Source organism: Amphiprion ocellaris, chromosome 24, assembly GCF_022539595.1.
Source record: "Amphiprion ocellaris isolate individual 3 ecotype Okinawa chromosome 24, ASM2253959v1, whole genome shotgun sequence".
Lineage (NCBI taxonomy): Eukaryota > Metazoa > Chordata > Actinopteri > Pomacentridae > Amphiprion > Amphiprion ocellaris.
In genome coordinates this window covers 6,280,567-6,305,452 of record NC_072789.1, presented here as the reverse complement: position 1 = coordinate 6,305,452, position 24,886 = coordinate 6,280,567, and the positions used below count along the sequence as shown (strand labels likewise).

At 43.5% G+C, this 24,886-nt stretch overlaps 1 long non-coding RNA gene across 2 annotated transcripts in view; it reads right to left on the bottom strand.

Moving 5' to 3' along the window:
• LOC118469706 (uncharacterized) overlaps positions 1 to 24,886 on the bottom strand; it is a 34,567-nt gene that overhangs the window by 7,591 nt on the left and 2,090 nt on the right. Inside the window, exons 2-3 of one of the 2 annotated variants that reach the window (XR_004846657.2) lie at positions 24,222 to 24,297; positions 15,324 to 24,123 (exon numbers count right to left, since the gene is read on the bottom strand). This is a non-coding gene — a long non-coding RNA (uncharacterized LOC118469706). Of the gene's footprint in view, positions 1 to 15,323; positions 24,460 to 24,886 lie in introns of those variants that run through there. The other variant, XR_008600712.1, reaches the window with a different exon arrangement.

Sequence of the window (24,886 nt, the reverse complement as noted above, 5' to 3'; positions counted from 1 at the left end):
GAAGGCAGAACAGTAATGAGAGTCGACGATGATAAATGCAGTCCAGGTCTGGGCAAAATATGAACAAGTTGTTGCTTCCAGCTGTTTGTAGGAGCATTTCCTCTAAGTTTATTAAACACCTGAAACATTACATAGCAGTTTCTATGTTATTTATTGCTGATAATCCCAAATAGAGACAGGATTAACCCAGAACTTTGTTTACTGTCACACAGAGTCCCAGTTTATCAGATTTAGATTCAGTCTTTTGTTTACTGGTGCATTGTTATTCATTCTATGTCACTTGACGTACTGCTTGATCTAGTATGTATGACATATCACACATGGTCTCTCCGTCACTGTCATGGGAAACATTAAAAGTGACCCATGAAGCCAGCGATGTTTATGTAACCCATGTCGGAAAATGGCTTGCAACAGTTGCATCTCTTACACTTGGTCCTAAAGAGATTTTTACTGTAGATGTGAAATCAGCAACACAAGCATTGGTGGCTAAAACTTCATTTAAAATATGTGAAAAGGAAATAAAGCATTATTTAGATATCAGTGTGTGAGCTTCTCCAAATCTTGGCTCAAAAAAATCCAAGAATTTACATTCAAAGGAGCCGCATGAAAAATTTAGATTATGCCAAGTTGTTTGTCCGTGCTCATCCTGCATGCATGATGCATGTACGCAGGGAATCCTGTATGCATATATGCATGCGAGGCTTGGGACAGATTCTACACAATTCTGTGCAACTGTTGAACAGCACAGCCCATTATGCATAGGAGACGCATTAAAAGAATAAAAATAGGCAGCGACACCTGTGACTGGGCTGTAATCCAGTGTGGAGCAAATTCAGATGTATATTTTAATTAAAATACCAGCGCTTCTGTTCAAACAGGTTCAAAAATGGAGGCCGGGTTGTAAAAAAATCACCGCGGCGTCGGAGCCTCACTCAGGACACTGCGGCTCACACGCCAAGCAATCACATTAAATCTTTCATTTCATATTTTGGCACAGAACAATGAAGCTCTTAATTGTATATTACATTGCAGCTGGCATCCCTCTCTCCTCATCTCGCCGCCTAACTGTGTATTGAGTGCACAGCGAGGCAACCCGGTAACACCCATATTTCATTCATTTGTGTGTAATTGACAGCTGACATTTTCATGCACCGGCAGAAAGTTTTGTAGCCCTTGAAAGACAAGCTAAAGAGTGCCGCCTTAAAACATCCTTATATGTATATTCTAGCTTTCTGTAGGCCCAAATAATAATAAAAACACCTCCTTTAGTCTTATTAAGGTAATCCTATGCATAACCTTGCTGTGCCTCATTATCTTGACACAAAAGGGAACGGGGCTTGTCACTGTATTCCATATTTTACCCATGATTTAGCACAAAGCTAACCGAAAGTCACAGCAACTGTAGCTCATGTTATGTATAATAAACCTGAAATTTATGTAATCCTTTGCATGCCTTTGTCCTTGAGGAACATGATCAAGAAAAAAGCATTTTTTGCATGTTCCGGGCCGCACTTGAAAACAGCCGTTAGGGGTGAATCTCACTCTCTTTCAAAGCCATTACCTGCTTTTTTTTTTAAACCGAGGCAGTATCTCGGTTATTAGGATATAATGCCGGCCATTTTTATGAGACGCTTCATCATTTTTGTCCACAGTCAAACTGCTTCAAGAAGCATTTAGCTCGTGGGCTAAAGATTCATTTGAAGTTTCCTGATGAGGTAAGGCCATGCCACCTTAAAAGCAATGATGGAAAGTAACTAAGTACAGCCACTTCGGGTCCCAACTTGTACTTTATTGCTGTATTTCTCTTTAATGCATCCAGTGAATGTTGTACATTCTGCTCCACTACATATATCTGACAGCTTTAGTTCTTTTATTGTACACAATGGCTATAATAAAAGAAAAAAAAATGGAAACAATGGGTTCCAAATTTTTTTACATTTTACAACTACACCAAATAGTGAGTTATCCTCAAAAAAGTTCTAAGTATCTAACGAAAGCTCTTTTCTCTCCCATTTTTCATCTAAAGACTCCTCTTTTCCCTGTATATATAAATGTATATAAAGTAAATCAAACCAGCTCTATCTCAAATTTGGTGTTTATGGCAAACCGTAACCTCTTGCAACGTTTACCTACCAAGAAAATCCATCTTGAGATGCAATAAAAACCACATAAAATATGTATTTTTTCCAGCAAAGTACCAAACCTGCCACAACTTTTCCACAAAGTTCGCCAGAAGTCAACCACAACTTCGCCATCAACCTAATTTCCACATGAAAATGTGACTTTGCAACAAATTTTCTGCCAGAAACTGTCTGCCAGAAGCCATTAATTCCACAGAATTCTGTCTTTGGCAAACCTAAACTGACACGTTTGCGCTAACAGGAAACCTGTAATCAGAAGGTTGCTTCGAATTCAGCCCTACTTGTCAGTAATAGTAAGCTTCTTAATTAGCAAACTTGTGGCAATATTTTCAGTTTCTTTGCTGCAAATCCACCACATTTTTAGTGCAAATCAGCTGCAAACATTTTGCTTTTCAAAGGGCCACATGCTGCTCACACATTAATGCTTCTATATTAATTATCTTCTGATGTCAGAGGGACCAAAAAGTAGTTTTAATACATAAACTCACTTTTCTGCTAATATTCATGTACTTTGACTAAAACAGGATTTTTTACTTGTAATGGAGTATTTCACCATTGCTGTATTAGTACTTTTTCTTGAATATCGGACCTAAATACTTCTTCTACTCCTCTTAAAAACTCCTACTTGTTCCATTTACCTTAATATTTAGCTTCAGAAATTAAGATTAGCTTTATCTTTTTTGCATTTAGGCAATGCAAATATTCAGGTTGATGCAGAAACTGCATCAAGATAGTCAATTTCTGCATGACAAGTATTCCAAAATATCATGTTTAAATGTGTAAATGATGCATCATCCATCAAAACGTGCTTTTAATTTTCCTAAATTTCAATTTAAACATTGAATAAAACCAGACTTAAAACACTTGTTTGATTTTGTTGACATGCAAGAGTGAAAAGTTTTTGTTTTAGACATGCCTTTTCATCCCTCTATACAGCAGAAAATAGAGTTAGCAGTTGGAGAGAAAGTCTGTTTTATCCATGTTTTGGGGGATAAGATGTTTTATAAATCAGGGAATGAATGATACATGAAAAACCCCCTCTGTAGAAACCTTTAGAACAAAGATGGGAAGAAAACTGGAAAGTTTGGTGCAAGTTAGTGCTGGTGAAGAGGAGATTTCTGACTCATACTAGCAGAAAAAGCTCATTTTTGGGTGTTTAAAGACAGAAAATTTCATTTATTTTCCTCAACTGGACACTACTTTTAATGGATCTGATTTTAACTCATTAATGTCATCATGAAGCTGGATTACAAAAGCTGATTACATCATCACGCACATTTTTAATGTTACAATCATTCTAAAAGTTTGTTAAAATATGCAAATAAAGCATTATCGCTCTAATTTTTGACAGATAAGTGTAAAATGCAGTAAAATGAACATCTAAATGTGTCCTTCCATTGTTTTGAAAAAAGAGGTCAAGTTATGGGAGCAAATCAGCTCAAAATCTCATCTTAAACCCACAAAAGTGAAGCTAAGGAATACAAATTGGTTAACAAGCAAACATATACTATTAACATTTAATGGTATTATGTCACTGTTTGTATCAGCCACTTTCTGGATTTTTAATTTTGCAAAATAACACTGAAACCACCCAAAACATCAAACATTTCGCTGCTGTTTCACTGAGTTCTGTTCCTATCTTGCTCCACCGCTGGGCAGCTTTTTTGCTTTACAAGGATTCCCTTCAGGGCAACTCTCTTTGATTAGCTCCAGAATGGCAGCTGCCATTGTCATTTGGAGGCACACCTGCGAAAAATCAACCCAGTCCACACAGCTGACACCATTTACATCATCAGAAAAGAAGCCAAACCCTTCGGCTTTTATGCTGCTGGGACGGCCTCAATCTAAAAAAAAGGGCTTTAGGAATTTTTGGCATCTATTCATGCAGGTAGAGAATGCACAGAATGTTAATGACACATCACGCATCTTCTTGTTTCTGCCTTTTTGTTTGTGCACTCTGCTGTGATTCTAGGTCAATGGATTCATTCAGCAGAAGCCACCAGTGAAGTCAGCCTATGCAAATTCCAAAAAACATCTTTCTCCAATTTTTTTTCTCCCCTCTCTCAGATGACGAACGAAGCGAGCACGTCCAAAAATACATAACGCCGAGGAGCTGGGGCAACATTTAATAAAAGTGAGACAGCAAGTAAAGGTCACAGTCTCGTTTATGTCCTCTAGTGCTGGCACCCCCTGTGATGCATGTTAAAAACAGACGGATGTTTGGGGGAAAAAAAGAACCAGAAAAATGCCCTCTAGGTTTACAATTGTGCTCTCGAACAGTGATTGACAGCAAAGAGCTTCGAGGACATAGTTTAAATGCCCGAGTGATGTTGGTGTCTTAATGCACAATGAAAAAGCAAAACAGAAGCATCGCACTGCAGTCACATCTGTATCATCTCCTTGAGGATTTGGAGGACCGTGTTCTGCCACATAAAGAGATTTGATGTTTGGAGATTTAAGTTTCCGAGGGGGTGATGCGCGCCGCATAATCAGTTAAGACGGAGGGAGGCTCATTTGTGTAGGTGCAGCAAGGCGGCTAAAAATAGCCCCGAGGGCGACAGAGCAAAAGAGGTTGCATGTGCTTGTAACTCGGAGAGCGTGGGACGGATCGCTAAGACGGAAGGGAAGAAGAGGCCGAACTCCAGGGGCTCGCTTCCTCTTTCCTCCGAAGTGACAGCCGGCTTGAGCTCCTGCCAAGGAAGGAGCGTATATCCCCCTTGTGCACCTTTTGGATAAATGTGTGCGTGACCTCGCTCACAGCAGACTTGAGCCGAACCCGCCAGCACCGGGAGTGGATGACAATGCCGTGTCAAAAGCCTGAGCAGTGTCCTGTTGAACGCATCATATACCACACACATGAGGAATAAAAGAACGCTCTGAGGGATTTCGGGGGCGTGAGTCATGATGCTGGTTCAGTGCTGGGGAGCGTCTGAGTACAACGTGTGCAAAGTTCACATGTGAGGCAGGGATTTGCACTGATTATTGATTCACGGTTAGTTGGAAATACATGCTCCATCCTGATGAGGCACCAGAACGCTTGAAATGCTCGTAGGAGTGTTGTCATCGGGAACCGGTGAGATTGGCAGTGGGTGGTATCGAAATGCAAAAGGGTCAATACATAATTGCGGGAGTTTTTGTAACATAGTTGACATTTTTGCTGCTTCAGGCCTAAAATCAACATGGTCACCTATAACCAAACACCACATGGCGTTTTTAGAGAAAGATTCTAATAAATATTATATATACAACTGAGGAAAACTGAAATTGAAAGTTATTTATAAAGATATTGTGGCAAACCTGATGATATGATAAATCCACACTTGACTCACACATTACTTTATATTAAATAACAAAATTTTTTGTGAATGTTCTGAAAGAAAATATTAGAAGTGTTACTGATATATATATATGTAATCACTTTAGATATTTTTAGGATTTTTTGGAAGATTTTTACTCATTTTTTGAAAATATTTAGAAGAATTTTCTTGCCAAATTTGGGGGATTTTTTTTTTTTAAATTAAACTTTTAAGGGAATTATTTATTATAATTATTGGAATTTCTTCTTGAAGGTTTTGCAAACTTTCAGAAATTTGGGGAATTTTTTTACTGAATGTTCCGATTTTTTTCAGACAAGGAAACAATATATTTTGGTGCCTGTAAATGAGGACAACAGGAGGGTTAAATAAGTGATTGTTTCCATAATAAATAATTATGGAATTTGTCAACACATGATCATAATGAACATTAAAAAAATGTGTTTTTTCCTATTTAATAAAAATGTATGGAAGATATATCCCATGGACTTCAAAAGCCCCTCAATTATATATTGACCCAAAACTCCTAAGCGAAGGGGGGCCTTTTTGCACAATGACACCCTCAACTGCTACATGAGCCTGCGTCCCTACTATCTGCAGCCATGTGCACCAGCCCATGTAGCGTCAAGTCCTTGCAATCAGTCCTTAAGCAAGCCGAGACTCATCTGTGCATTGTGTGGTATGCAAATCTCCAGTTTCAGCCAAGCTGCATAAACCACTGACCTCCATCTCTTGTGTTTCTTATCCCAAGCCGCCGGTATTTCACCACGCTCTGTTAAAAACGCTGACATTTATTACAGGTGTTGGAACAACAATCACCGCGTTATATAAAGCTGTCCTTGATTATATCCTGAATCCCTCCCAGAGGACTGGAAATGAAAGGGAAACGGTGTGTATTCTCGAGTAAAGTATTCAAATAGAACAACTTGTGCAGATATAATATATGTAGTGCTGCTTTAAACTATCACTAATTAGGTTTTTTTTGCCCCCCTTTTTAACCAACTGCAACATGGATTCTAAAACTCACAGTAGGGATAAATATTTAATATGTCCCAGATCTTTGCGGGAGGAGAGAAAAAATGTAAAAATAAAAAACCGCCTATGTGCCTGTTCCGTGTGGGGAAATATGTGTGTATTTGTGCTTAAATTTGCCTCCTCTTGCAGCCTCCACAAAACACAGGCCTATGGGTGAGGGATGACTTAATTGTTTTGACTTCTAACGTCAAGAATACAACAGCAGGAACACATGGAGCCTAAAGCCAGGGCTGCTCAGATGTTCTTGTATAGATTTAAATCCCGTTGAAGTTGAAAAAGCAGAGGGGAAAAAAGGGTGAATTTGGCTATTCACTGTAAATGCACGCAAGGTTTGCACCCTTTGTGAAGCAGGGCAGGAAGCTGGGTGGAGACATCACAAAGAAAACAGTGCTATGATGCAAAAATGCTAATAATTAAAGGAATAATTTGGAATTTTTGTTTCTGCTCCTCTTTCTTCAACAGCAATCTGCTTCCCTCTAAATCCACAAGATTAAGGACTGGCCATAATTCCAAATAAGAAGCTTCAAAAATCCACAGAGGAGACTTCGGGGACTTAGTGATTTCACCAGGGGATGCTCCTAAGCCCCAAATTACGAAGTGGAAGTGTGTCGGCGGCTCACACAGTAGGGAACTCCAGACCGTCGGGGGGGATGTGACCCATGAGTCACATCTGATTCATGCGCCCGTTTGGGACAAGTCGGTTGATTTGCGCCAGGAAAACTTTCAATCTATCACCGAGATTTGCCGGAAAAACATCAACAAGACACTCTGGGAGATGTGGGAAGATGGAGAAGCAGACAGCGGCTCATTGACAGATTTAACAGATAATGACAACATGCAGCTGCTTTGTTCCACCACGTCAACGGCTTCATTGTTTATCCGGCACATTATTGGTCATTTTATAGTAGGACTTCAAGCCTCACTTCTATCAAAATCAAGGGTTTTTTTTGTTTGTTTTTTTACCTTGTTAGCGTGCCTATAGGGTGTAATTTTTTTTTTTTTTGATAGACTGGAAGACATCATGAGCATTTCTGCCTTAGAGCTGCCTTGAGTCTCAAAAATAATTCTTTTTCAGACTTAGGAACAACGTTAAGGTATATTTAAGCCATTTTAAATGCAAAGCAGGTTATTTTCATGCTTGAAAAAATGCCTAATATAAATAAATATGATAAATATGATGCTACATATTGCTCAATGATGGATGAATGGATCATAAATAGTTTTTAGGTGCTCAATCAATGACTGAACAGGGACTTTAACACATCTATTTACTGTGTTGTTATTATTATATATTTAAATTACTTGTTTTTAATCAATTTTTTATCAAAATAAACAACAGGGAAGTGTTGAATTCCTCTCAGGGCCGTGGAAAGACCCAAGTTCAGTATCATAGTGACACTTAGAAAAATCGACCGTTCCCTCATTACGTAGCATTTGGGATTTGGAGAGAAATGTCACGTTAATGGATTGCCATTAAATTTAGTGCAGACATTCATGTTTGCCATAAAACAAATTGTAATAACGTTGGCGTTCCCTTCATTTTTCATCTGGAGTCATCACCAGAGGTGCAGTGCTATTTGTCAAAGTACAGCGATGTGCATGTAACTCTGTATGCGCACGGTTACATCGTGGATTGTTTTGAAGGTTGTGTACAGTGCCGCTACCTTGGAAGTTTCCCCCTTTCATTGCTTTTCAACAGTAAAATTGCGGCTAATATAATTTGGCTTTTTGGGCAAGAATTTACAAAAAACAAAACAGACTCAAAGTGAAAACAGATTTCTACAAAGTAAAGCCAATTAATTAAAAATATAAAAAGGTGAAATGAGTGACTGCATAAGTATTCACCCACTTCGAGCCATAATTCAGTAGATGCATTTTTTTTGGCCGCAATTACAGCATTTAGTATGTGCGGATAGGTCTAAATCAACCTGGCACATCTGGACACTGCAATTTTACCTGATTCTTCTTTGCAAAACTGAACATGAGAGAACAGCCCTTTTCAAGTTAGGCCACAAAATCTCAATCGGATTGAGGTCAGGGCTCCTTCACTCCAGAACATTTAGCTTGTTGTCTTTAAAACATCACTTTTTTTTTTTTTTTTTTTTTTGCTGGAACCAAAACTTCTCCCAGGTTGCAGTTCTCTTGCAGACTGCATCAGCTTGTCCACAAGAGGTATTGAAAGTTTTCTACATTTATTTTACAAGCTTTCAGGGCCTGCTGTTCAGAAGCAGAATGATGCTGCCACCACCGTGTTTCACAGTGGGAATGGTGTTTTCGTGATGTACGGTGTTTCCCAAACATAGTCTGATGCCCACAAAGCTCAGTTTGGGTGTCATCAGACTAAAGAACCTTCTTCCAGTTGACTTCAGAGTCTCTCAACTGCCATCTGGTGAACTCTTTGCCACTTTTCCATGAAGCTTTGACGGATGAAGAACACGTGTAACAGTCTCTTTGTTTTATATTTCAAATTAACTGACATTACATTGTAGAAATTTGTTTTCACTTTGACATAAAAGGGTCTTTCTTTTGGAAACTCTTGCTTTGTAGTAGTGGTACATTTACACATAGTGGTCCACCACTGATGACCACATAAACATATGTTATATTGACTATATTTCAATAAGAAGAGATTATAAGTAAAGAACAGATTTTACTGCAGAAACCTGAGCGTGCGAAATGGAAGTTTTTTTTTGCCAGTTAGACTCCAGTAGGAAGCAACAGCACAGAGCGGAGACGCAGCTGAAGGAAGCAGATGAGGACAGGACCCCTGTTGTCTAGACGCTGGTGGTGGTGGTGGAGCTGTGTTCGCAGATGACTGCTGCAGACTGATTGAGATGTTCAGGGATGTACGATCAAAGGATTGGAGGAGAAAGTGACAGAATTACATTGAATCTGAGGAACGGCATCCAGAGGCTGATTGACTCAGAGAACTCAGGCTGGCAAGATCATTTGATGAAAGTAGTGATGCTGGAATTGAGAAAGAAGTGATTTTGACTGCTTGGGAAATCAGAAGTGACAAAGAGAATAAAGCAGCAGAAAGAGCCCAACATATGAACAGACCATCCTTAATGAGCTGCACAAGTTTCATGAATAGTTTCACCATGCTGACGTTTTCAGCAAAAGACCTAGTTAAAAAATAGTATAAAAGGACACCATGGTGTGGGCTGTATTTAGTTCGACATAGGCCAATGAACACAAATAGTTTGTGTTTTGAATGATTCCATCTCCTTATTGAGGTGAAACTGCATTTAAAAGATCCATTCTGTGGAAATGTTGCAGTGCGGGCAGAGGTGGGGCTCATTTATTAGACAAAAATGTGAAAATGTAGCTATGCAAGCTCTCATTTCCTGCAGGCATTGTGGAGGCAGCACAAGCTGTCAAAGTGCAACATCCTGCTTTGTAATGCTTCTTTGCAAAATGTCTCACAAATAATAATAAAAAAATTAAGTGTGAAAGATGAATCAAGATTATTTTCTTGCCTTTTCATTGTGACCAGTTACATGTCATTTACTGTGCTGTTTAAAGGCTACCGGAAACCTTAAGGTGGAATGTTTCAATGCGTCAGTGCAGGAGTTGACATTGTGAATCATTCAAAGCTTAAAGGTCAAGATAGCTTTGAACATTCTGGTTGTTTTTATTGGCTCTCCTGCTTAACATGCGCTTTATTGATGACTGGGTCATCAAGTTTCAAACTGTGAATATGCTACTTTACGACTTGGAGGAAAAAAAGGGTTCAAATTCAAATGATGATGCTAAACATGGAAGACCTGCTAAATATTTGCAGTGGAGCATGGACATGTTAGCATTTAACAAACATGGCCATAGATATTTAAATCAATGAAGTTTGAACTCGAAACAAGGGCCTATCTAACTAATTTGGTTAACAAGAAGAGATTTTACAGCTTTACTATTGTGGTTCCAGGGCCCAAAACACTATTTTTGGGGTATAACAAACAATTTAGCATTTCTTTTTATTAAAACCTAAGCTATATAAAGTCTTGCACAGCCATCCCCAGCTCTATTCCCATCCACATATTCAGAAAATAAATTTAGAATTAGGCATTTTGTAATCCTTGCAGAATCTTTCTTTCAAATAAACAATGTTTTTTTCCTCCGCTGCAGGCGAAACATTTTTTAAACGCGTTTGCTTTGTGTCAAAATAGAATTAATCTGCTGCTAATGATGTGACAAATGAGTACAGTGGGAATGTGGTTGTTGCATATGCCCTTAAAGGCACATTGTCGTAAAGATTATGTGTCATATGTTACACGAATGTCACTGCGTACGTCAGACGTAGTCATTGCTAAGGTCAAAGATCAGGACTTATGTGTAACTTGTGGCCATTAATTTATACTAACAGCTGAGGGCAACATGTTTGCTCATATGTACTAAATGTACTCCAAAGTCTGATCTTTTCATGCATCATCTTCTGTCTTTACCCTTGTCTTGTAAATCCTCAACAAGTTTCAAGATGTATTTGTTTTACCCCACTTTTCTTGCCACATTACTTAAAATTCCACCTTTGATCAGACTATCCAAAAGCATACCTCTTATCTTCGGATTCTTCAAAAGAACAAAGCACAAAATTTCTTGCTTTTGTGATTTTTGCAAAAATGTGTCATTTCTGAAGTGTTGATGCTTTTGTTGTGTGTTTTCTTGCTGTGGGCTTGAATACATTATCCTGCAGGAGAGGAGTGCACTGATTGATTCTGCATTTGTTCCACAATGGATCTCTTTCCTCCTTATGTCCACAACTTATAGAAAACACAACAAAGAGAAAAGAGGCACAGAGTTAATGCGCATTGTGCACATGAGGATCATCTGGAGAGCAGAGGTTTTAAAGTTTACTTCTCTAATTGAGATGGCTTAGATGTGCTTCTGGAGTGAGAGGGAAAAGTTCAACAAAATGAGGCAAGCAGAAGAAAACAGCGAAATTAAGAAAAAAGAGAAATAAAGAATAGGCTTACATCTCAGCTCTTTGTGCTTTGCATGACAGCTCTTTGAGGAAGAAGAAGAAGATAGCTGGGAGCCACTGCAGGGGTAGTACTGATGTTGGCACACTATGAAACATTTAATTGCACCATCATTCAGTGGAAGGAAGGAACCGATGGCGGGCGCTGCTCCGTCTGCACGTCTTTTCAAGCCATGAAAGCCCATCAGTGATCCTGTTCAATGTTCCAAGTGGGCCGGGCGAGGCACTTTCCGAAATGGGTCATTAGCTTGTAATATTATTAGAAACACTTTGGGCCACCATCTCATATTTCTTCAGCGTGATCACATGAGGAATTTTGTTCCAATGTCGGGAGCACAAGTGTGACTTGTGACTCTCTGTCTTGGAGGGTGTTGCCTTCTCCTTTTTCCCTCTTAATACAGACGGCCGTGTCACACCCGAGCTCGCTTCATGCTTGATGAGCTCGCATTGGTTTTCCAAGACATAACAAACAGCCTTCTCTTATGCTGCATATGTGTTATGTTTGCATGAACGGCCTTTTCCTCGCCTATAAAGTTTAATTCATTGAATCCATACAGTGGGAATAAGCCACTTATGGCATGGGGTTCATTGCGCTCGGCTCGCTGATTTGTTTGCGTGTTTTCCGCGTATGGTGCTGCAGATGCAGTATTTTTCAATGAACAAAGGCAGGGTCATATGTGGAGTCTCACATGTGTTACAGCTGGGCTGCCTTCTATCTGAACTGTGCTCAGTTTACTTTCTGCTTGGGGCAATTTGTCAGCAAAGCAGAATGAAAGAGTACACAACGTGGATCTGAAGGGTTCAAATCCAGCAGAACGTCTATGAATCTCTACCACTGAGTGTCTGGATTCAGAACAAGCTTTGTAAGGTGTAAATTGTCAGCATTTTTGATTTAGCCATCACTGCCCATGAACATTACCACAGTAATTCACCCAGACACAAACATTCAGCATCTGCACCTAATGCTCTCACATGGGATAAAATAACACGCTAAAATGGTCAAAAGCTGTCGTGCAATAGACTGTAAATGGATTTCTAATAAGTATGCAGCCATAAGTCTCACCAGACTGCCTCAGGGTGAAGGAAAGTGAGACTATTTAAAGTCACTTTTCCCCCCTCTGTACTGTAAAAAGAAATCTGTAAAATAAACATGTCAAAACATTTTTTTTTTTTAAAATGAAAAAAAAAATGTTAACAGTAGTGTTGTTACAACTTGGCACTTGTCACTCCCGACACTACAAAGCACCTGTCTTCATACACAAAAACACAGTCTACACCCACAGCAGTACTCACCCAGAAAAGCTACCGTTGTTTACGCTGGTTGGACTGTTTGGACGAGCCCCCATTTGTTACAACTTGGCTCCAAAAGCCGCAACAAAACCAGGAGACAACAATGGTGAAAACAACCAATTGGGCATTAAAAACCCCAACCAAAACGCAGAGTCATGCTGCTGGAGCCCCACACAGCAGCAGCTCCTCTCAGAGAACCAGCTTGAATGGAAGTGGGAGAGATTAAATGCAGGTGTGGCTCAATCAGGTGACGACTGGAACAGGCACACCTGGTGTCCAGGTGGAGGGTCGTCACAATATGTACACATTGAGGGTGGGAGGGACAAGTTTTCTTGTTTTTAATTTAATGTTTTAAATGTTGTAAAGCACTCTGTGTTGCTTTTTTATCGTATGAAAAGTGCTATGTAAATAAAGTTAGATTGATTGAAAACAACAAGAAGTCCATGGTGAAGTCATCATCCTGCATCCAGCCTCATGATATTTTTCCTTTTTGTTAAATGTGAAAAGCTTTCCAAAGTTCTGGCATGTTTTAACTTAAATATATGTCCATCTCTTGACCTTTGTTTGAGTTTCTGGCCATTATTTCCTCTTTGCACTATGAGCCATCTGTTCTTAATCCTTTATCCAGAAACTTCTTAGAAACGCAGAAACAAAAAGGCTTAGGATGCTAAAGATAAACATAGATGAATGGGCCGTAGGCACGCCTTGGATGTGACGTGGTCAAAAGGTTGTCTCTTTCTGGTAGGCCACAGCTTGTGTTTAGTGTTGGCACCTAAACTGAACAAAACAGCCAAATAATATGACAACCACAGTCCCAGATGAGGACTTGATTTCAAGTCTGCGTTTGTTAGTGTAGCACAACCAAGAATAAATGAGATAATGATGAACTTATTTGAATTTGGAGCAGCACTGGTTGATATGGATGGGAGAAATGTGTGACAATAACATGTATCGATTGGCAAGAAAGCACCTAATTCAAGTGAGTAAGCAAATGTGATTGCCTTGTTTTATTTGCCCAACAGTCCGAATCTCAACATTCAGTTTACAATAATGTCAGATTCAGTAAAGCAGAAAAAAAAAAACCTTAGTTCAAACTGTGTGGTGAATTTAGATGTTAAGATTTGTAAAGATCACATAAAATTTAGTTCACATTGCCATTTCATTTTCTTGTTGATATGCAGAAAGATATTCTATGTATATAACGTTGGCAGAAACTAGACACAACAATTACATATTGTGTGCCTATTTCTCATGCATTTACTTGAATATATTTCAACCTCCAGCCCCCTCACTGCTGTTGATGTCAATTCTTCCAGCGTCTGTTTGGCTCATACTTACAGTTTATGAAAATATATGTTGAAAAAAGCATCTGGATTTAAGCGACTGAGAGTCACATACTTTTTTTTTTTTTGCATGACTGAGAGTATGGCCTAAATTAGGGGTGTCAAACTCATTTTAGTTCAGGGGCCACATTCAATCCAATTTGATCTCAAGTGGACCACATCAGTAAAAGCATAACATAATAAACGATAAATAACTCCAAATGTTTCCTTAGCTTTAGTGCAAAAAAAGTACATCCTGAAAATATTCACATTTAAGGAATTATCTGTCTACAAAAATATTATGAACAAGTTACAATGCGACAAAAAAAAAAAAAAAATGACAAAACCATGAAACAAAAATGAGGCAAAAAACACAAGCGCGACAAACAGGAAGCCCATAATGACAAAAACATGACACCAACGATAAGAGTCAGACGAAAAAGTAAAAAAAAACAAAACAAAATATTACAGAAATGAGACACAAAACGACAAAAGAACAATCTAGCATTTTACTTTATGATCAAAACAACTTGTCATGGTCTAGAAATTATTTTAAATTTATAGTTTTACAAATTTACAAATTGCAGTTAATGCCCTCTGTAATATTAACATTTTGAAGGCCGGATTGGATCCTCTGGGGGGCCGCTTTTGGCCCGCGGGCCACATGTTTGACACCCCTGTTCTCCTGTCTCTGAAACACTGATAGCAAACTATACAAGCTCACTTATTGAACTTGACAGAAAAAAATAAGGTCAATGGCACCACATACTCTGTGGATATTTTAACCATATCACAGGTTCCTGGCCACAGAACAAATCACCCAATTGCCACAAAAGGTAGCAGTAAAGCTGTTAAAATTATGAGTACACCTTGTTTCCACGACATCCACCAAAGTCACATGTTATAATCTCATATCATTTCCACACACATGGGCCAGTAAGAACCTCCTCTACCTTCTAGTGGACCAGAAAGTTCATTTTCATCCATTTGGATAACTCACAAACAGAAAGTACCAACAATAAGCTGAAGTTAGTGGCACCTTAGTGACAGCCTGACTGCAGCAGATCTGCTTTTTTCTATCAGGACAATATAAGTGATCTTGCACAACAAAAATTCTCCTTGGCCTCGGCTTGAATAAGGATTTGCCTGTGGCGACTACGATCTGAACCGTCAAGGAAAGTGTCAACACTGCACCATGTACCTTGGGGAAGACCCACAATTTAGGAAGTATAATAAAAAGGCAGCTGACCTGTTGGAAGACATTCGCCGGCTCTCCGATGAACTGAGGGACAAAGACGCTCTGCTGGACAGGTCTATGGAGGTGGCCCCATGAGCAGTCCATGCGGATTGCCTGTCTCTCTCTGTGGCCTTCCAGGGATCCCTCCTGTCCATCCGGCCGTCATCCCGCTCTCCACCCAGCCGCCAGTGATCCGTCTCGCCTCGTTTCATGGCTCTGTCGTCCTGAGCTCAGCTCCTGTGGTTTCCTCCGCGGCTGAACACTCCGCTGGACCGGCGTCCTCTCCAGTTACAGTCCCGGATCAGCAGCTGTCATCCCAGGGCTCAACCTCTGCTTCACACCTGAAGCTTCTAGAGGAGGCGTTCTGGAGGCCTCCACTGCCCTGGCACCGATCCAGGATCCTCGTCCCGGAGATGAGGCTGCTCCCTGCCATAGCGGTCAGCACGACGGCCTCAATGCTCGTCACCCCGCCTTAAAGATGAGGTTCCCTCTGGGAAACAGAAAACGTCAGCAGCACACAACACAACAAAACTAGGCATGATAGTTGGCCAACAATTTCCAAAATACTCCATACTTAGTTCTTATATACCGACATTTATACTTACGGGTTACAGTCTACTTCAAATAGGAATGTCCAGTCCATCATACACCAACTCTATGCAGACCCCCCCAGGCAACCCACCATCTCCATCCTGCACCCAGCAGGAACACTAAGAATGTTAGGAGAGAAACAGACAGGGACCAGGAGAACTACACATTGGGTTCACCAAGCACATTTCACAAAGCAGGGCTCTGCCAAACAGTAGGACTGTAAAACAAAGACATAACTGTAGCCAGCATTCACTTACCAGTTCGTGCAGTACCTACCTTAGGAACGCTGAAGGCCCAACAACCTGGAAAACAGGATCACCAATAAAATCTTACCGATTTGGCACCCATTTCCGGACTAACAGGTTGTTGTTTACCAGATAACCTGGTGCAGAGCTCTCCCCATCCAAGAGCACAGAATCAACCAAAGCACCAAGGGAAGGATCAGCTCGTTGTTCTGCTACCAGGTCACTGTGAGAAACTGATAAGAGATTCAGGTATCACCACAGTCTGTTTAGGGCCCGACTCTGCCTCCTGACCACACACCGTCCAAGTAGCTGAACAGCCACCAGAAAAACTGTCATAGTTTACTGCAGATTCAACCTTACATCTGCAAGAACCGACAACAGGAGCAGTGAGTGCAACAGGCTCCACCTGCCCACCTTCAGCATTACTTTTTACAGGACATTCAGCTTTCCAGTGGCCTCTGCCTCTACAGAAGTAGTGAGAGATGTTCTTCTGATCCCTCTGTGCCCGACTGCACACAGACTTGTCCGTTCTATGCTTACCTACTGACTGATACTTACCACAGTCCTGAGCCCTGTAGTCACCCCGATGTGTTAGCACATAGTCATCAGCCAGAGTCGCTGCTTCCTCTGCTGTCTTCATCTTATGTTCAGCTCCTGAGACAACAGCTCCAAACCACGTTCTCACCACACTACCGACCCCCAACGGACTCCAAGGGAGTTCGCTCTGGAGCTTAACAGGGACACAACCACAGCAACTTACCAATGCTGCACAGCTACAGAACTCAGAAAAACCACCACCGGCATCATAACCTGGCGACAAATTTCCCCTGAGCAACTAAACAGAATATTCCAAGAGCTGAGTACTCACCCCAAAATATACTCACCACACATGTCTCAGAACAGCCACAACGCTCCGTTCCTCATTAACTGGTGAATGAACAGGTCGCACACAGCGTCACTCCTGACACTACAAAGCACCTGTCTTCATACACAAAAACACAGTCTACACACACAGCAGTACTCACCCAGAAAAGCTACCGTTGTTTACGCTGGTTGGACTGTTTGGACGAGCCCCCACTTGTTACAACTTGGCTCCAAAAGCTGCAACAAAACCAGGAGACAACAATGGTGTGGTGACTAAAAGACAGTTTATTGCCACGCAAAACAACCAATTGGGCATTAAAAACCCAAACCAAAACCCAGAATCATGCTGCTGGAGCCCCACACAGCAGCAGCTCCTGTCAGAGAACCAGCTTGAATGGAAGTGGGAGAGATTAAATGCAGCTGATCCACTAGATCACAGGTGTGGCTCAATCAGGTGACGACTGGAACAGGCACACCTGGTGTCCAGGTGGAGGGTCGTCACCCCCCCTTAAAGATGAGGTTCCCCCTGGGAAAGTCAGACAGAAAACGTCAGCAGCACACAACACAACAACTTGGCATGATAGTTGGCCAACAATTTCCAAAATACTCCATACTTAGTTCTTATATACAGACATTTATACTTACGGGTTACAGTCTACTTCAAATAGGAATGTCCAGTCCATCATACACCAACTCTATGCAGACCCCCCCAGGCAACCCACCATCTCCATCCTGCACCCAGCAGGAACACTAAGAATGTTAGGAGAGAAACAGACAGGGACCAGGAGAACTACACATTGGGTTCACCAAGCACATTTCACAAAGCAGGGCTCTGCCAAACAGTAGGACTGTAAAACAAAGACATAACTGTAGCCAGCATTCACTTACCAGTTCGTGCAGTACCTACCTTAGGAACGCTGAAGGCCCAACAACCTGGAAAACAGGATCACCAATAAAATCTTACCGATTTGGCACCCATTTCCGGACTAACAGGTTGTTGTTTAACAGATAACCTGGTGCAGAGCTCTCCCTATCCAAGAGCACAGAATCAACCAAAGCACCAAGGGAAGGATCAGCTCGTTGTTCTGCTACCAGGTCACTGTGAGAAACTGATAAGAGATTCAGGTATCACCACAGTCTGTTTAGGGCCCGACTCTGCCTCCTGACCACACACCGTCCAAGTAGCTGAACAGCCACCAGAAAAACTGTCATAGTTTACTGCAGATTCAACCTTACATCTGCGAGAACCGACAACAGGAGCAGTGAGTGCAACAGGCTCCACCTGCCCACCTTCAGCATTACCAGGTTCCCCCTGGGAAACTCAGAAAACGTCAGCAGCACACAACACAACAACTAGGCATGATAGTTGGCCAACAATTTCCAAAATACTCCATACTTAGTTCTTATATACAGACATTCATACTTACGGGTTACAGTCTACTTCAAATAGGAATGTCCAGTCCATCATACACCAACTCTATGCAGACCCCCCCCAGGCAACCCACCATCTCCATCCTGCACCCAGCAGGAACACTAAGAATGTTAGGAGAGAAACAGACAGGGACCAGGAGAACTACACATTGGGTTCACCAAGCACATTTCTTTTTTTTCTTTTTTTTTTGTCTGCATTTGTTCTCATTGTTTAACTCCACAAAAGAGGTGTCAACATTGTATGAGATTGATGCATATTTTAGTCTTGCAACTAAATATTTTAGTATTTAGTGCATGTGTGTGACAGTCACCGGCCCTCCCTGAAAGCTAAGCAGATATTCTTTATTAGAATTCCCATTATGAGTCAGGAAGGGCAGTGCTACACCTCAGTGATGTGTGGGGGAAACAAAGACTGGACAGGACAAACAGGATGAACAGGGATAGAAAATAACAGGCAGTGCTATTGCAATTAAAGATTGTAAGGTGGTGTGTTATTCCCAACTATCGGAGCCGGGACCCGATGCGAGTCCAGAGAGTAAAAATGGACAGAGTGGTGGGGCCCGGCGACGCCGACAGGGAGGCACCCCGCATACCCCCCGCACCAGGCCCCAGGTGAGCGCAGTACACCCAGGGCCCCCACACCCCACAATGCGCCCTGACAACCCACCAGGACAGAGTCACCACATGCCACCAGCCCGCAGTACAGCTACAGCACCCACCAGGACGGCCAATCCAGCCCCTGCAGCCCACCAAGAGCCACCGCACCAGCCTGGACCTGTCGGGCACGCAAGAAAACCCCCCCAGGCCACAGCCCCCAGGTCCTGGGGACCCCCCAGCCACAGCAACACAGATGATGGTCCCCCCCTCGCCACCCCATAGCCATAAGGGGGCCGGGTCCCACCAGCGAGGCCATATTAGTGAAATCCCCCCATTACTCCCTATTAATATGTCTCCCGATCCCAGACTGGAGACATTATCCCTGCACCGTGATAGTGTAACCCTGAGTGTCATGTGGTGCATTAAAAGTGGGGAGGCTGGGTGAGGCGTCTAGGGGGCAGGCCAGAGGACCACAGAGGATGGCTACTCTGCAGCCTACCCTGGCCCAAGTTCCCCGAGCCATCCCAGACCTACCCCCAAGCTGTGAGTGTGTGTGGTGCATTAAAAACAAATTAGAGAGCAGGGGAGGCAAGCAAGAGGGTGATGGGGAAGAGACAAGGCCGTAGAGCCCTGCCATCCACCCCACCACAGAGCCCATCGTTCCCGCCCCCACCTGCTCTCAGGGCCCTAACTGTCGTGTCCCTATATGTGCCTAAGAATAGCTAAATACAGTGATGTGTGAAGTATGTGAAGTGCACAGTATGAGGCAGTCTGGTGTGGATCCGGCCCATGAGGACAGAGCAGCGGGGGAGACAGGGAGTAAGACCACCAGCAATGATGCAGAGGGCCCCCAGAGCCCTGAGGAGAGAGGCCAAGGTGGGCCCACACCAACCCGACCGGCCCGGCCAGCACCGAAACCCCAAGATGTCGCAGCGCTAGAGCAGCGCCCCGGTAGACGCCACAGCCCCACCACCGGCCAGCCGCATCCAGCACCCTGCCCCGGAGGAAGGACCAGGCCGCACCACCAGGAAGCAAGGGCCATGAGCCCCCACGCCCACCCCGGAGCCGGCACGTCCAGGATGCAGGGCGCCCACCCCGCAGAACTCGGACAGAAAACGTCAGCAGCACACAACACAACAAAACTAGGCATGATAGTTGGCCAACAATTTCCAAAATACTCCATACTTAGTTCTTATATACAGACATTTATACTTACGGGTCACAGTCTACTTCAAATAGGAATGTCCAGTCCATCATACACCAACTCTATGCAGACCCCCCCAGGCAACCCACCATCTCCATCCTGCACCCAGCAGGAACACTAAGAATGTTAGGAGAGAAACAGACAGGGACCAGGAGAACTACACATTGGGTTCACCAAGCACATTTCACAAAGCAGGGCTCTGCCAAACAGTAGGACTGTAAAACAAAGACATAACTGTAGCCAGCATTCACTTACCAGTTCGTGCAGTACCTACCTTAGGAACGCTGAAGGCCCAACAACCTGGAAAACAGGATCACCAATAAAATCTTACCGATTTGGCACCCATTTCCGGACTAACAGGTTGTTGTTTACCAGATAACCTGGTGCAGAGCTCTCCCTATCCAAGAGCACAGAATCAACCAAAGCACCAAGGGAAGGATCAGCTCGTTGTTCTGCTACCAGGTCACTGTGAGAAACTGATAAGAGATTCAGGTATCACCACAGTCTGTTTAGGGCCCGACTCTGCCTCCTGACCACACACCGTCCAAGTAGCTGAACAGCCACCAGAAAAACTGTCATAGTTTACTGCAGATTCAACCTTACATCTGCAAGAACCGACAACAGGAGCAGTGAGTGCAACAGGCTCCACCTGCCCACCTTCAGCATTACTTTTTACAGGACATTCAGCTTTCCAGTGGCCTCTGCCTCTACAGAAGTAGTGAGAGATGTTCTTCTGATCCCTCTGTGCCCGACTGCACACAGACTTGTCCGTTCTATGCTTACCTACTGACTGATACTTACCACAGTCCTGAGCCCTGTAGTCACAACAACAACTAGGCATGATAGTTGGCCAACAATTTCCAAAACACTCCATACTTAGTTCTTATATACAGACATTCATACTTACGGGTTACAGTCTACTTCAAATAGGAATGTCCAGTCCATCATACACCAACTCTATGCAGACCCCCCCAGGCAACCCACCATCTCCATCCTGCACCCAGCAGGAACACTAAGAATGTTAGGAGAGAAACAGACAGGGACCAGGAGAACTACACATTGGGTTCACCAAGCACATTTCTTTTTTTTCTTTTTTTTTTGTCTGCATTTGTTCTCATTGTTTAACTCCACAAAAGAGGTGTCAACATTGTATGAGATTGATGCATATTTTAGTCTTGCAGCTAAATATTTTAGTATTTAGTGCATGTGTGTGACAGTCACCGGCCCTCCCTGAAAGCTAAGCAGATATTCTTTATTAGAATTCCCATTATGAGTCAGGGAGGGCAGTGCTACACCTCAGTGATGTGTGGGGGAAACAAAGACTGGACAGGACAAACAGGATGAACAGGGATAGAAAATAACAGGCAGTGCTATTGCAATTAAAGATTGTAAGGTGGTGTGTTATTCCCAACTATCGGAGCCGGGACCCGATGCGAGTCCAGAGAGTAAAAATGGACAGAGTGGTGTGGCCCGGCGACGCCGACAGGGAGGCACCCCGCATACCCCCCGCACCAGGCCCCAGGTGAGCGCAGTACACCCAGGGCCCCCACACCCCACAATGCGCCCTGACAACCCACCAGGACAGAGCCACCACATGCCACCAGCCCGCAGTACAGCTACAGCACCCACCAGGACGGCCAATCCAGCCCCTGCAGCCCACCAAGAGCCACCGCACCAGCCTGGACCTGTCGGGCACGCAAGAAAACCCCCCCAGGCCACAGCCCCCAGGTCCTGGGGACCCCCCAGCCACAGCAACACAGATGATGGTCCCCCCCTCGCCACCCCATAGCCATAAGGGGGCCGGGTCCCACCAGCGAGGCCATATTAGTGAAATCCCCCCATTACTCCCTGTTAATATGTCTCCCGATCCCAGACTGGAGACATTATCCCTGCACCGTGATAGTGTAACCCTGAGTGTCATGTGGTGCATTAAAAGTGGGGAGGCTGGGTGAGGCGTCTAGGGGGCAGGCCAGAGGACCACAGAGGATGGCTACTCTGCAGCCTACCCTGGCCCAAGTTCCCCGAGCCATCCCAGACCTACCCCCAAGCTGTGAGTGTGTGTGGTGCATTAAAAACAAATTAGAGAGCAGGGGAGGCAAGCAAGAGGGTGATGGGGAAGAGACAAGGCCGTAGAGCCCTGCCATCCACCCCACCACAGAGCCCATCGTTCCCGCCCCCACCTGCTCTCAGGGCCCTAACTGTCGTGTCCCTATATGTGCCTAAGAATAGCTAAATACAGTGATGTGTGAAGTATGTGAAGTGCACAGTATGAGGCAGTCTGGTGTGGATCCGGCCCATGAGGACAGAGAAGCGGGGGAGACAGGTAGTAAGACCACCAGTAATGATGCAGAGGGCCCCCAGAGCCCTGAGGAGAGAGGCCAAGGTGGTCCCACACGAACCCGACCGGCCCGGCCAGCACCGAAACCCCAAGAAGTCGCAGCGCTAGAGCAGCGCCCCGGTAGACGCCACAGCCCCACCACCGGCCAGCCGCACGCAGCACCCTGCCCCGGAGGAAGGACCAGGCCGCACCACCAGGAAGCAAGGGCCATGAGCCCCCACGCCCACCCCGGAGCCGGCACGTCCAGGATGCAGGGCGCCCACCCCGCAGAACTCGGACAGAAAACGTCAGCAGCACACAACACAACAAAAACTAGGCATGATAGTTGGCCAACAATTTCCAAAATACTCCATACTTAGTTCTTATATACAGACATTTATACTTACGGGTTACAGTCTACTTCAAATAGGAATGTCCAGTCCATCATACACCAACTCTATGCAGACCCCCCCAGGCAACCCACCATCTCCATCCTGCACCCAGCAGGAACACTAAGAATGTTAGGAGAGAAACAGACAGGGACCAGGAGAACTACACATTGGGTTCACCAAGCACATTTCACAAAGCAGGGCTCTGCCAAACAGTAGGACTGTAAAACAAAGACATAACTGTAGCCAGCATTCACTTACCAGTTCGTGCAGTACCTACCTTAGGAACGCTGAAGGCCCAACAACCTGGAAAACAGGATCACCAATAAAATCTTACCGATTTGGCACCCATTTCCGGACTAACAGGTTGTTGTTTACCAGATAACCTGGTGCAGAGCTCTCCCCATCCAAGAGCACAGAATCAACCAAAGCACCAAGGGAAGGATCAGCTCATTGTTCTGCTACCAGGTCACTGTGAGAAACTGATAAGAGATTCAGGTATCACCACAGTCTGTTTAGGGCCCGACTCTGCCTCCTGACCACACACCGTCCAAGTAGCTGAACAGCCACCAGAAAAACTGTCATAGTTTACTGCAGATTCAACCTTACATCTGCGAGAACCGACAACAGGAGCAGTGAGTGCAACAGGCTCCACCTGCCCACCTTCAGCATTACTTTTTACAGGACATTCGGCTTTCCAGTGGCCTCTGCCTCTACAGAAGTAGTGAGAGATGTTCTTCTGATCCCTCTGTGCCCGACTGCACACAGACTTGTCCGTTCTATGCTTACCTACTGACTGATACTTACCACAGTCCTGAGCCCTGTAGTCACCCCGATGTGTTAGCACATAGTCATCAGCCAGAGTCGCTGCTTCCTCTGCTGTCTTCATCTTATGTTCAGCTCCTGAGACAACAGCTCCAAACCACGTTCTCACCACACTACCGACCCCCAACGGACTCCAAGAGAGTTCGCTCTGGAGCTTAACAGGGACAACCACAGCAACTTACCAATGCTGCACAGCTACAGAACTCAGAAAAACCACCACCGGCATCATAACCTGGCGACAAATTTCCCCTGAGCAACTAAACAGAATATTCCAAGAGCTGAGTACTCACCCCAAAAAATACTCACCACACATGTCTCAGAACAGCCACAACGCTCCGTTCCTCATTAACTGGTGAATGAACAGGTCGCACACAGCGTCACTCCTGACACTACAAAGCACCTGTCTTCATACACAAAAACACAGTCTACACACACAGCAGTACTCACCCAGAAAAGCTACCGTTGTTTACGCTGGTTGGACTGTTTGGACGAGCCCCCATTTGTTACAACTTGGCTCCAAAAGCTGCAACAAAACCAGGAGACAACAATGGTGTGGTGACTAAAAAACAGTTTTTCTGCTACCAGGTCACTGTGAGAAACCGACAAAAGAGATTCAGGTATAGGGCCCGAATCTGCCTCCTGACCACACACCGTCCACATTCTAATAAATAAAACACTGGGTCAACAAAAAAAAAAAAAATATGTTAACGTTTTCCACTAGAATTTTTAAGTTGAGCAAATTACTGGCAGAATTACATTGATTCAAAGCAATGTTTTGACTATGTTGAATTACCTTTTAGTGCAAACAAAAATGCATTTCTGAGTAACATGAACTTAATAATTGTCAACATGAATGAAAGTATTTAAGTTGATCCAACATAATAATAACATTTATGTAAGGTGAAGAAGCTTTTTGGCCACAATAAAACATTTCTAAGTAACATGAACTGGATAATGGATTCAAAACCGACTGCGTATTTTAGTTTCAAATGCGGGACAATTCTGTATTTTAAGGGATGGCTGGTAACCCAGAATTAGACTGTGATTCAGATAAGAAGAAATAATAAATACAACTCACCAACACAACCTATTTGTGCGCCGGTTTGTTAGTC